The sequence below is a fragment of the Tursiops truncatus genome, chromosome 8, assembly GCF_011762595.2.
Source record: "Tursiops truncatus isolate mTurTru1 chromosome 8, mTurTru1.mat.Y, whole genome shotgun sequence".
NCBI classification, from domain to species: Eukaryota; Metazoa; Chordata; class Mammalia; order Artiodactyla; family Delphinidae; genus Tursiops; species Tursiops truncatus.
Genome location: NC_047041.1, coordinates 44,138,556 through 44,147,941, shown reverse-complemented (window position 1 = coordinate 44,147,941; position 9,386 = coordinate 44,138,556). Strand labels below are relative to the sequence as shown.

At 44.9% G+C, this 9,386-nt stretch overlaps 1 long non-coding RNA gene across 1 annotated transcript in view; it reads left to right on the top strand.

Annotated features, from left to right (window-relative positions):
* Positions 1 to 663: 663 nt before the first annotated feature.
* Positions 664 to 9,386, top strand: part of LOC109552324 (uncharacterized) — a 90,077-nt gene continuing 81,354 nt past the window's right edge. Inside the window, exon 1 of the long non-coding RNA XR_012333378.1 lies at positions 664 to 1,934. This is a non-coding gene — a long non-coding RNA (uncharacterized lncRNA). The remainder of the gene's footprint in view (positions 1,935 to 9,386) is intronic.

Here is a 9,386-nt window from a genome sequence, read left to right as displayed (position 1 = left end):
AGAATGTTTTAGTTCCTAGTATTACTAAGCTTTGTCTCACCAAGCATGTGAGACAATAATAATTATATCCTTTGTGCATGTGCAGCTGGGCCAAATTATGGACAACAAGATACAAAAAGACCAAAAAACACCAACAGCCACTTCTGAAGAGCAGGGAGCAAAAGCAGGGGGTCGGGAGCAAAAGCAGGGTACTGAGAGTGCCCGAAGCACAAAATACCACCTAAGAGGTGGGCAAAACACCTACGCCACCCCTCCAGCCCGACCCCTGAACACACCCCTACCCTAACCCCATATAAGGAACCAGCTCTCGGCCCTCCCCTCCCCCCACCACAAGCAGGTAAGCAAGTGCGGGAACCTGTTGTTTGCTCTCCCTCCCCCCTGCTGCCGCAGGGGCCCCAATAAAGTCTTGCCTGAATTTCTTGTCTGGCGTCTGATCAATTTCTATTGATTAAGGAGGCCAAGAACCCTGATCAGTAACAATATCACAGCCCAAATTGCCACCTCTTGCTTCATACCAACTCCCTGGCATCTGCACATGCAGAGGCAGGAAGCCTGCTTGGGCCTGTGCATAGGAACTTGGCACTTCCTTGGCCTTTGTAAGCACAGCACCCTCCCTTTTTCTTCACGGCCCCAGAGCCCAATCTTTAAATATCCACCTCACCTTGCCATCTGGGAGACAGATTTCAGAGTTCTGCTTCCTGTCTCCTTGCGTGGCCGCCCTGCAATGAAGACTTTTTCTCCCTGCAAAAGACTGTTGTCTCCGTGTCTGGCATCGCTGGCTGGGGGCAGGGAGGGTTGGGGTGGGGGGCAATACAAACTCTGCACGGTGTCCATCTTTAAGGCCCAGTACTTTCAGAATCCCAGTAGATCCCCCATTTTATAATACAAATATTTGTTTATATATCTCTTCCTTTGTACTCTGAGATCCTTAAAAGCAGAAACTCTTGGCTGACTTTATAACTTCATATCCCAGCACAACATAGATGTTCAATATTAGTAGCGAGGATGATGATGATGATGATGATGATGAATGGATGAACGGATGAATAAATGAAAGGGTATACATCAACGGTAGGTAAGATGTTTGAAATCCCGCCAACCAGAAATCTACTCTGGAGCCTGGGGTGGCGCATGCGCAAACCCTCTGTCCTGTTCTTCGCTGTGGATACATCTGGGTTGGCTGCTCCAGCGGAGTCTGCAGCCCCGCCCTAACTGAAGTACGGGAAGACTGCAGGTTGCTTAGTGCACAGGAAAGCCTCACAGCGTCAGAAACTAGCAATCCTGGATTCTGCTTCTCAGAAGAATCCTGCCTTAAATTCTCAAGCAAAATTCTGCTTTAAATTAGCCTGTGATCTTGGGCAAGTCTCTGTAATTTTCCTGAGAAAATTCTGTTTCTTCATCCACAATGAGAATAGGAAGTCCAGTCTAGATATTTCTACGTTATGGTGTTAAGAAGGTGCTGGAGCCCGGGGCCTGGACAGGAGGGGGCAGTGCGTCTGGAAACACGAAGAGCTGGAGCGAGCGCAGGGTGACGGTAGCGGTGCCGGCGGGAGTAGATCCCAGCCGTGTATTCTGGGCAGCCTCGGGCGACAGACTGTGCTCTCTCCACCAAGCCTTCTGCAGGTCCGGCGGCCCTGAGCTGCCCCAAGCTAGGTGACAACATGTCCCACTGCCACCGTGGACTAGATGTCTGTCGTGAAAGAAGGTTGTTTCCACGAGCGCAGTGAATCCATAAAGACCTGGAGTGACGGCTCCTCGCTGGATGGAAGGAGCGCCGGAGCCCCCGACCAGGCCCTGCCCCCTCTCAACAACTTCTGTGTCGCAGAAAGTCCCTGATGAAGACCAGGAGACGGTGCCCAACCCTTTTGTCATACGCTGCCTGCAGTGGACCACAGTCAGCAAGAGGACCATCCACGTGGACTCGCCAGAGGGAGGTGAGTCTGGGCCTCCTCGAGGACGCCCTTTGAGAGCTTCCAAGCCCAGTGTAAGAAGGGGCGCAGACGGACAGATTAGGAGTTTACCGTCTCAGCCCTTCCGCGAGCTGGGAAGAGCAGGGCTTCTCAGTCCACTGACCCGGTTCTGCGTCCTCAGACGGGCGGGTTCGTGGGAATCCTGGGCGGAGCTTGTTGACAGTACTGGGGCTGGGCCTCTGCCTGTCTGGAGGGGGCTGCATTTTTAATGAGCATCTTCACTGATTTTGAGACAGGTTGCCCAGAGAATCAGTTTTTAAAAGATTATTTAATAATTAGAAGAGATGATGTAGAATTACTTAGGTCAAAACAAATTGTAAGAGGCAGTGTCTGGTGAAAGCTTTGCTCTCATTTCTGCCTCATGTGCTCTCACCCCCGAGTTAACTGCTGTTCTTCTGTGTCTGGGAAGAGCTTCTTCACACATGGACAGATCCATTCAGATCCTTTTGGGTTCTACTCTCCTTGTTTTATCTTTTTACACAAAAGGTGCCATTGTATGCAAACTGTTCTGAGCTTGCTTTTTTCACTTAAGTTATCTAGAGGAATCTTTCTGCTTCCATATATAGAGAACTGCTGCTACATTTTTTTTTTAATAGCTGCACATGTATGCCCCTAAGTTTGTTTAGCAGTTCTTTATTAATGGTGACTGGAGTTGTTTCCAAACAATGCCACAGTGAAGTATTGGGTTGGCCAAAAAGTACCTTTGGTTTTTAAGTAAAACTTAAAGACACAGTTTTCATTTTCACCAATTATTTTACTGGACAACATATTCACTATTTTGTTCCACTACCTTCTGCCATTTTTCAGGCAACTTCATAATTCCATCTTCCCCAAATTTATCTTTTTGAGCAAAGAACTATTGCAGGTGCCTTTTACAGTCTTCCAGGGAATTGAAATTTTTTACATTAAGAGAATTTTATAAAGACCAAAATAAACAGAAATCCGAAGGTGTTGTTATGTCTGGTGAATATGGCGGATGAATCAGAACTTCCCAGCCAAGCTGTAACAGTTTTTGCCTGATCATCAAAGAAACATGTGGTCTTGTGGTATCCTGATGAAAGATTATGCGTTTTCTGTTGACTCGTTCCAGATGCTTTTCTTCAAGTGCTGCTTTCAGTTGGTCTAATTGGGAGCAGTACTTGTTGTAATTAATCGTTTGGTTTTCCAGAAGAAGCTCATAATAGAGGACTCCCTTCCAATCCCACCATATACATAACCACCTTCTTTGGATGAAGACTGGCCTTTGGTGTGGTTGGTGGTGGTTCATTTCGCTTGCCCCATGATCTCTTCCGTTCTCACAGCTTGTTCTAAAAACAGAATGTTTTCATTACATTTCAGTAGAGAATAGCGTGTGGAAATATGGTCGAGAAGGTTTTTTTTCGCTTAACTTATGTGGAACCCAAACATCAAAGTGATTAACATAACCAAGCTGGTGCAAATGATTTTCAGCTCTTGATATGGATATTTTGAGTTTGTCGGCTATCTCCCGCCTGGTATAACTTTGATTGTTTTCAATTAATGTCTCGATTTGATTGTTATCAACTTCAACTTGTGTACCCGACCTTGCGTGGAGCGTCGTCCAGCAAGAAATCTCCAGCACGAAACTTTGCAAACCACTTTTGACATGTTCTGTCAGTCACAGCACGTTCTCCATATGCTGCAAAAATCTTTTTTTGTGTTTCAGTTGCGTTTTTACCTTTCTTGAAATAATAAAGCATGATATGCCAAAAATGTTGCTTTTTTCCTTCCATCTTCAATATTAAAATGGCCACACAAAAATTCAACAATTTTGATAAGTATTTTTAAAAATGCATGCTGATGTGACAGCTGTCACAATACAATCTAACAAAATTGTTTCAAATGACATTAAAGACAACTAAGCACTACTAGAGCCATCTTATGGAAAAACCAAATGAGCTTTTTGCCCAACCCAATACCTTGTGCTTATTTCATTTGACATATGTGCAAGTAAATCTGTAAGATGAATTCTTAGATGTAGGATTTCTGGGTCACAGGGAATATGCATTTGTAATTTTGAGCAATGGCTCTATTAGGCCATGTCTAAGAGCGTTCTCACAGCCTTGTTTTCAAATGTTGGATTTTTTTTTACCAATCTGATCAGTGGGAAATGGCACCTCAGGGTAGTTTTGGCTTTTCTTTCTGTGGGTGAGTTTGAGTGTCTTTTCATATGTTCAAAGGCCATATCAGTTTCTATACTGTCTGTTCATATCCTTTGTCTATTTTTCTATTAGGTAGTTGGTCTTTTTCTTATTTATTTTTGAAAGCTCTTTATATATTAAGGAGCTTAACCCTTTGTAATGAGTGGTGAATATTTTTTCCCCACTTTGTCCCTTTGGACCTGACTTTGAGAAACACTCCTTTAGCTTGTCTGTGAGATGAGGATTCATCTGACCTGCTGGAGAACCCTAAAACAGTGCCATCCAAGAGAACTTTCTACCATTATAGTAATGTTTAATATCCGTGGTGTCTAAAAGGGTATCCACTAGTCACATGTGCTTGTGGAGCATTTGAAATGTGGCTAGTATGACTGAGAAATGGAATTTTTATTTTATTTTATTAATTTACATTTAAACAGCCACATAAGGCTAGTGGCTGCCCTCTTGAACAATACATTTCTAGACCATATACAAAACAATATCACAAAATGTGTTGCCACAATCTATACTGTAATTATGGTTACCTACCTTCCTAAGGTTGAAAATATACTTGCCCCACCAAGGGAAACAGAATTACCATCTCAAGCTAGCTAGGTGTTACTCAGCTGAAAACTGGGGGCCAAAACGTGGACTGCCAGTGAAAGCAAACTGAGACCTGTAAGTGCATAGGACCTGGGCGTTGGGCTGAGTTTTGAAGAGTGGGTGGGAGTTGACCACAGAGATAGGAAAGAGAAAGTGACTCCGGGAAAAGGGACCAGCATATTCAAAGCCCAAGAATTGAGAGAGCTCATCTTCCCAGGACCACAGAGGGTTCTGCATCACCAATGAATGAAAGGGCCAGGAATCTTGGAAGAGGGGAAGTGGAAGCCTTGAAACTGGAGAGCTCAGCCAGGGCCTGGATTCTAGATGGAGATCTCCACGGGGCTTGGCAAACCATGAATCAACTGGGGTTTGTCACAGGATTGCTAAAAGATTCAGGGAGGTAATCAACAGGAAATCCTGGATTCAGCAGTACCTGGCACACAGCTTGCAAGCCTGGAAAAGGAGCAGTGGGGAGCCGGCAAAGCTTTTTAATAGGGACGAGACCTGCTCTGGTTTCCATTATAGTAAGATACCATGCCCTTCAGTGTGGAGAAGAATCCCTTTCCTAAGACTTGCGGGGGGCGGCGGGGGGGGGGTAGGGGGGGTAGGGCAACTCCTCTGCCACTGGAGAGAAATCTACCCCTGGGTCTGATCTGAGACCAAACTCCAGATTTCTGACCTTTACCCAAGGGGAGGTGTGAGCCAGAAATCCAGCAAGAGAGAGGCCATTCTGCTCTCTTGGCTGTCCTCTCTGCCCTGCCCCACATAGGCCTGACGCAGTAGGCTGCTTCTGAGCCTGGGGAGAGGTAGGGAGTTGGGGTGGGGATGGAGGACCACGCTGGTGGTCCAGAGGCCACGCTGGTGACAGGTCCTTGCCTAGATGATGCAGCGGCCTGCTCACTGGGCTCCCAGTAGCCTCTCCTGCCTTCCACCGATGGTGCTCCCCAGGGCAGCTAGAGAGATTCCTCTACTCCCACCACCTTGTTTCAGACTACAGGAAACTTGAAAGAATAGCATAATGAATGACGTCCAGATCCCCTGTACAGCAACTCAGCATCTGCCGTGTTTGCCTCATCTGGCTGTATTTTATGCTGACTCTTGAATTTCTGTTCATACTTTCTACACTTTCCTCACTAACACTTCAGCAGCCGTTTCCTAAGATAAGGATTCTCGCCTACAGAATCATGGCGTCATTATCACACCTGAGATGATCGTTTACACTCCAGATTGACTAATATCCTCTCCGTATCCACGCCATACTTGAATGTACCCAGTTGTCCTCAAAATGCTATGTTTCAAACCAGGATTCATTCAAGATACGTGTTGTCTCTTTGGCCTATTTTAATCCAACTCAGCCCTTTTGTCTTTTTTTTCCTTCCAGGACATTGATTTTTTTTTTTTTTTTTTATGAGCCAGGTTAGCTCTCTTAGAGAAAGTCGCACACTCCTATTAGGTGCTTTTTACTTTGTTCCCATGTGCCTGTATTTCCCGTAAACCCGAAATTAGGTCTGGAGCCAAGTTGGTAAACTCTGACCTGATCTCCTGTTTTTATAAATAAATTTTTATTGGAACACAGCCACGCCCATTTGTTTACAAATTGTCTGGCTGCTTTTGCCCTACTGTGGCAGAGTTGAAGAGTTGTGACAGAGACTGTGTGGCCTGCAAGGCCTAAAATATTTACTGATTTATCCTTTACTGGAGAAGTCTGCAGACCCCTGATTTTGGCAGGTATATTCAAACAGTGCATCACATTAGTGTGATCTTTTAAATGTAAATCTTATCATGGAATTTTTCTGCTTAGAACTCTGACTGGCTTTTAATGCCACTTGGAGTAAAGTCCAAAACTTGCGTCATATCCTACAACGTCTACATGATCTGGCCTCCTCTCCAGAATCATTTTCTACCACTAGTTCCCTCAGTTTAGCCACACTGGTCTCCTTGCTGTTCCTTAAACATGCCAAGCACACTTCTACCTCAGGACCTTTGCATTTGCTGTTAGCTTTGCTTAGAACCCTCTTCCCCCAGATATCATGATGGTTCTGACCTTAACTTCGTGAGGTGTCTGCTCAAATGCCTCCTTCTCAGAGCGTCCTGCCCTGCCCCCCATGACTCCGTTACCCTTACCTCCTTTATAGGAGGTACTTGGTAGAGTGGAGCCCTGAATGGGGAGGAGACTGGGAAGGTTGCACACACCTAAATCCTAGTGGTGAAAACTCCAATTGCCTGAGTTAAAAAGTAATAATAATAATAGTAGTAACAAATTAACCTTGACTCACTGCAGAAAATTAACTGGAATTTACTAAAAAATATAGGAAGGGTCAGTCCTACTCCTTGCATTTGAGAGCTGATTGTTTCCTAACATGCATGAATCACGTTGGTAATCTTTGCCATATCTCAGTATTGTCTGTACTATTATTTTCTTAATTGATTAAGTTGGTTGTTACTTAGCCTTATCATCCATGAAATCACAAGTTTGTCATGCTGGTTAAATTTTCTCTAATACATATGAGTATAAATATTTTGTCTTAAACATAATAATAGAGAACGCCCCACCCCCCAAAAAAGGTGTGTACCACCTAATGGCTTAAAGCATTTTTGCCTTGCAAGCTTCTTCCTGCAAATGCTTGTACCCTGACGCCTTGTTCTCAATTCTCTCATTAACTGCATTTAAAACAATCACAGGAAGTAACATAACCTTACGTCCTGGAGTGTATAATATCAATTTAAAATCTCTATTACACAAGGAGTAAGTTTTTGCGCCCTGAGAATTTCAAAATTCTTCTGTATAGGAATGTTTCTAGTTCAAACAAGGACTTGGCAGATAACTCACATCTATAGGAATTTAATAGAGTAGATGCCTGGGGCGTAAAAGTTTATCTCATGTGCACGTGCATTTAAAGCCACCAACATGCTCTGCATGTTAATTTTTTTCTTTTTTCTTTTTTGCGGTACGTGGGCCTCTCACTGTTGTGGCCTCTCCCATTGCGGAGCACAGGCTCCGGATGCTCAAGCTCAGCGGCCATGGCTCACGGGCCCAGCCGCTCTGTGGCATGTGGGATCCTCCCGGACCGGGGCACGAAGCCGTGTCCCCTGCCTGAGCAGGTGGACTCCCAACCACTGCGCCACCAGGGACGCCCCTCTGCATGTTAATTTAATCACTAATTCATCTACTAGTTAATTAAACCGAAAGTTTCAATTCAATGTGAGAAGTGGGATAATAGAGGCCTGTGAAGAGTTAGCCTGGGGCGCCAAGCCAAGGTATTCTACCCATCTGACAAGGGGGGACCCTTGGTGAGAGGGAAGAACCTTATTTAATTTCCCTGTAATCCATTTTATCTTTGTTATCTCCATTTCCAGAACCTCAGTTCAGACCCTTAGTAGTTAAGGAAATCAGTTTCCTAACTGGCTTCCCTACCTCTAGCTTAGTTTATTGCCTCCCAACCTCTATACAACTGCCGTGTAGTCCTCCATCTATTCATTGGATGGATGTGTACTGAGCTCCGGCTACATGCCAGGCACTGTTCTAGAGCTCTGATCATGTTACTAAACTCCTACCCATGGCCTTCCTGTTGGAGTTTACATCCCTTAGTATGGCTCTCAGGGTTCATGTTTATCTGGGCCATGCTCATCTCCTGACCAGTCCTTTTCCAGCATCTGGTACCCCAGCCCTACTGCACTGCTTGCTTTCTCCTGGGTGCCCTGTGTTCACACTCCTCATAGCCTTTGATTGAATGCTTATCTTTCTTGGCCTGGTTGTCTCCTCTTGGCCGGTTCTAAACTCACCTCTTCAGGGAAAAGGAGACTGTGGGATAGTTGGAATCTCCAAAGGGCATTCTTACTGATCCCCAAGGGGTAGGTGACCCCTCAATGGGTCCTTTGCCCGAAGTTGCAAATGCCAGCCAAACAAAACTGGGCTCCTTATGGCAGAGCAGAAACTTTACTCATTGAACAGGGAATGGAGAACGGAGAGCTCTGCTCTAAAAACACTTTGTTCCCAAAGGGAGGGGAGAAAGGGAATTTTAAAGGGGTAGGACATAGCCTTGTCATCAGGGCTCTAGGAAAGGGGCGGAGATTTTCAGGAGCAGCCTGGGGCAGCTGGGGCAAGCGCAGTCTTCCAGTCTTCTTTGCACACAGCACGAATTGTGCCTAACAATACAAAAACCCGCCTTGAGCGGAGATCTTAGCATGGTAGTCAGGCAAAGGTAACTTGCAGACACCTCCAGGCCTCATCTGAGCAGGTGCATTCCTATGGTCAAGCCAGAGCCAGGTCAGGGCGGATGACCACTGCATATCTCTTAAAGAACAGCTGCAAAACATCTCTGTCAAATACCAGGTGGTTTTGAAACAAACACAAAGATAAATCAAGGCAAAGATCCTTTAGCTCATAGAGGCTGATATGGGTGACAGCATCTACACTGATATTCTTTAAAACATACAAACAAACAAAAAGTCGTTTGTATTACGTGTGTACACACACACACACACACACACACACACACACACACACACACACACACCCCAAAAAGGAAAGACACATTACAAGGTTATCTTTAGTCATTTCTAAATAGTAACAATGGGTAATTTTTTAATCTTTCCATATTCCTGTAATTTCAAAAATGTTCTTTGATGATTTAATTTCTTAATGGGAAAAATAAAC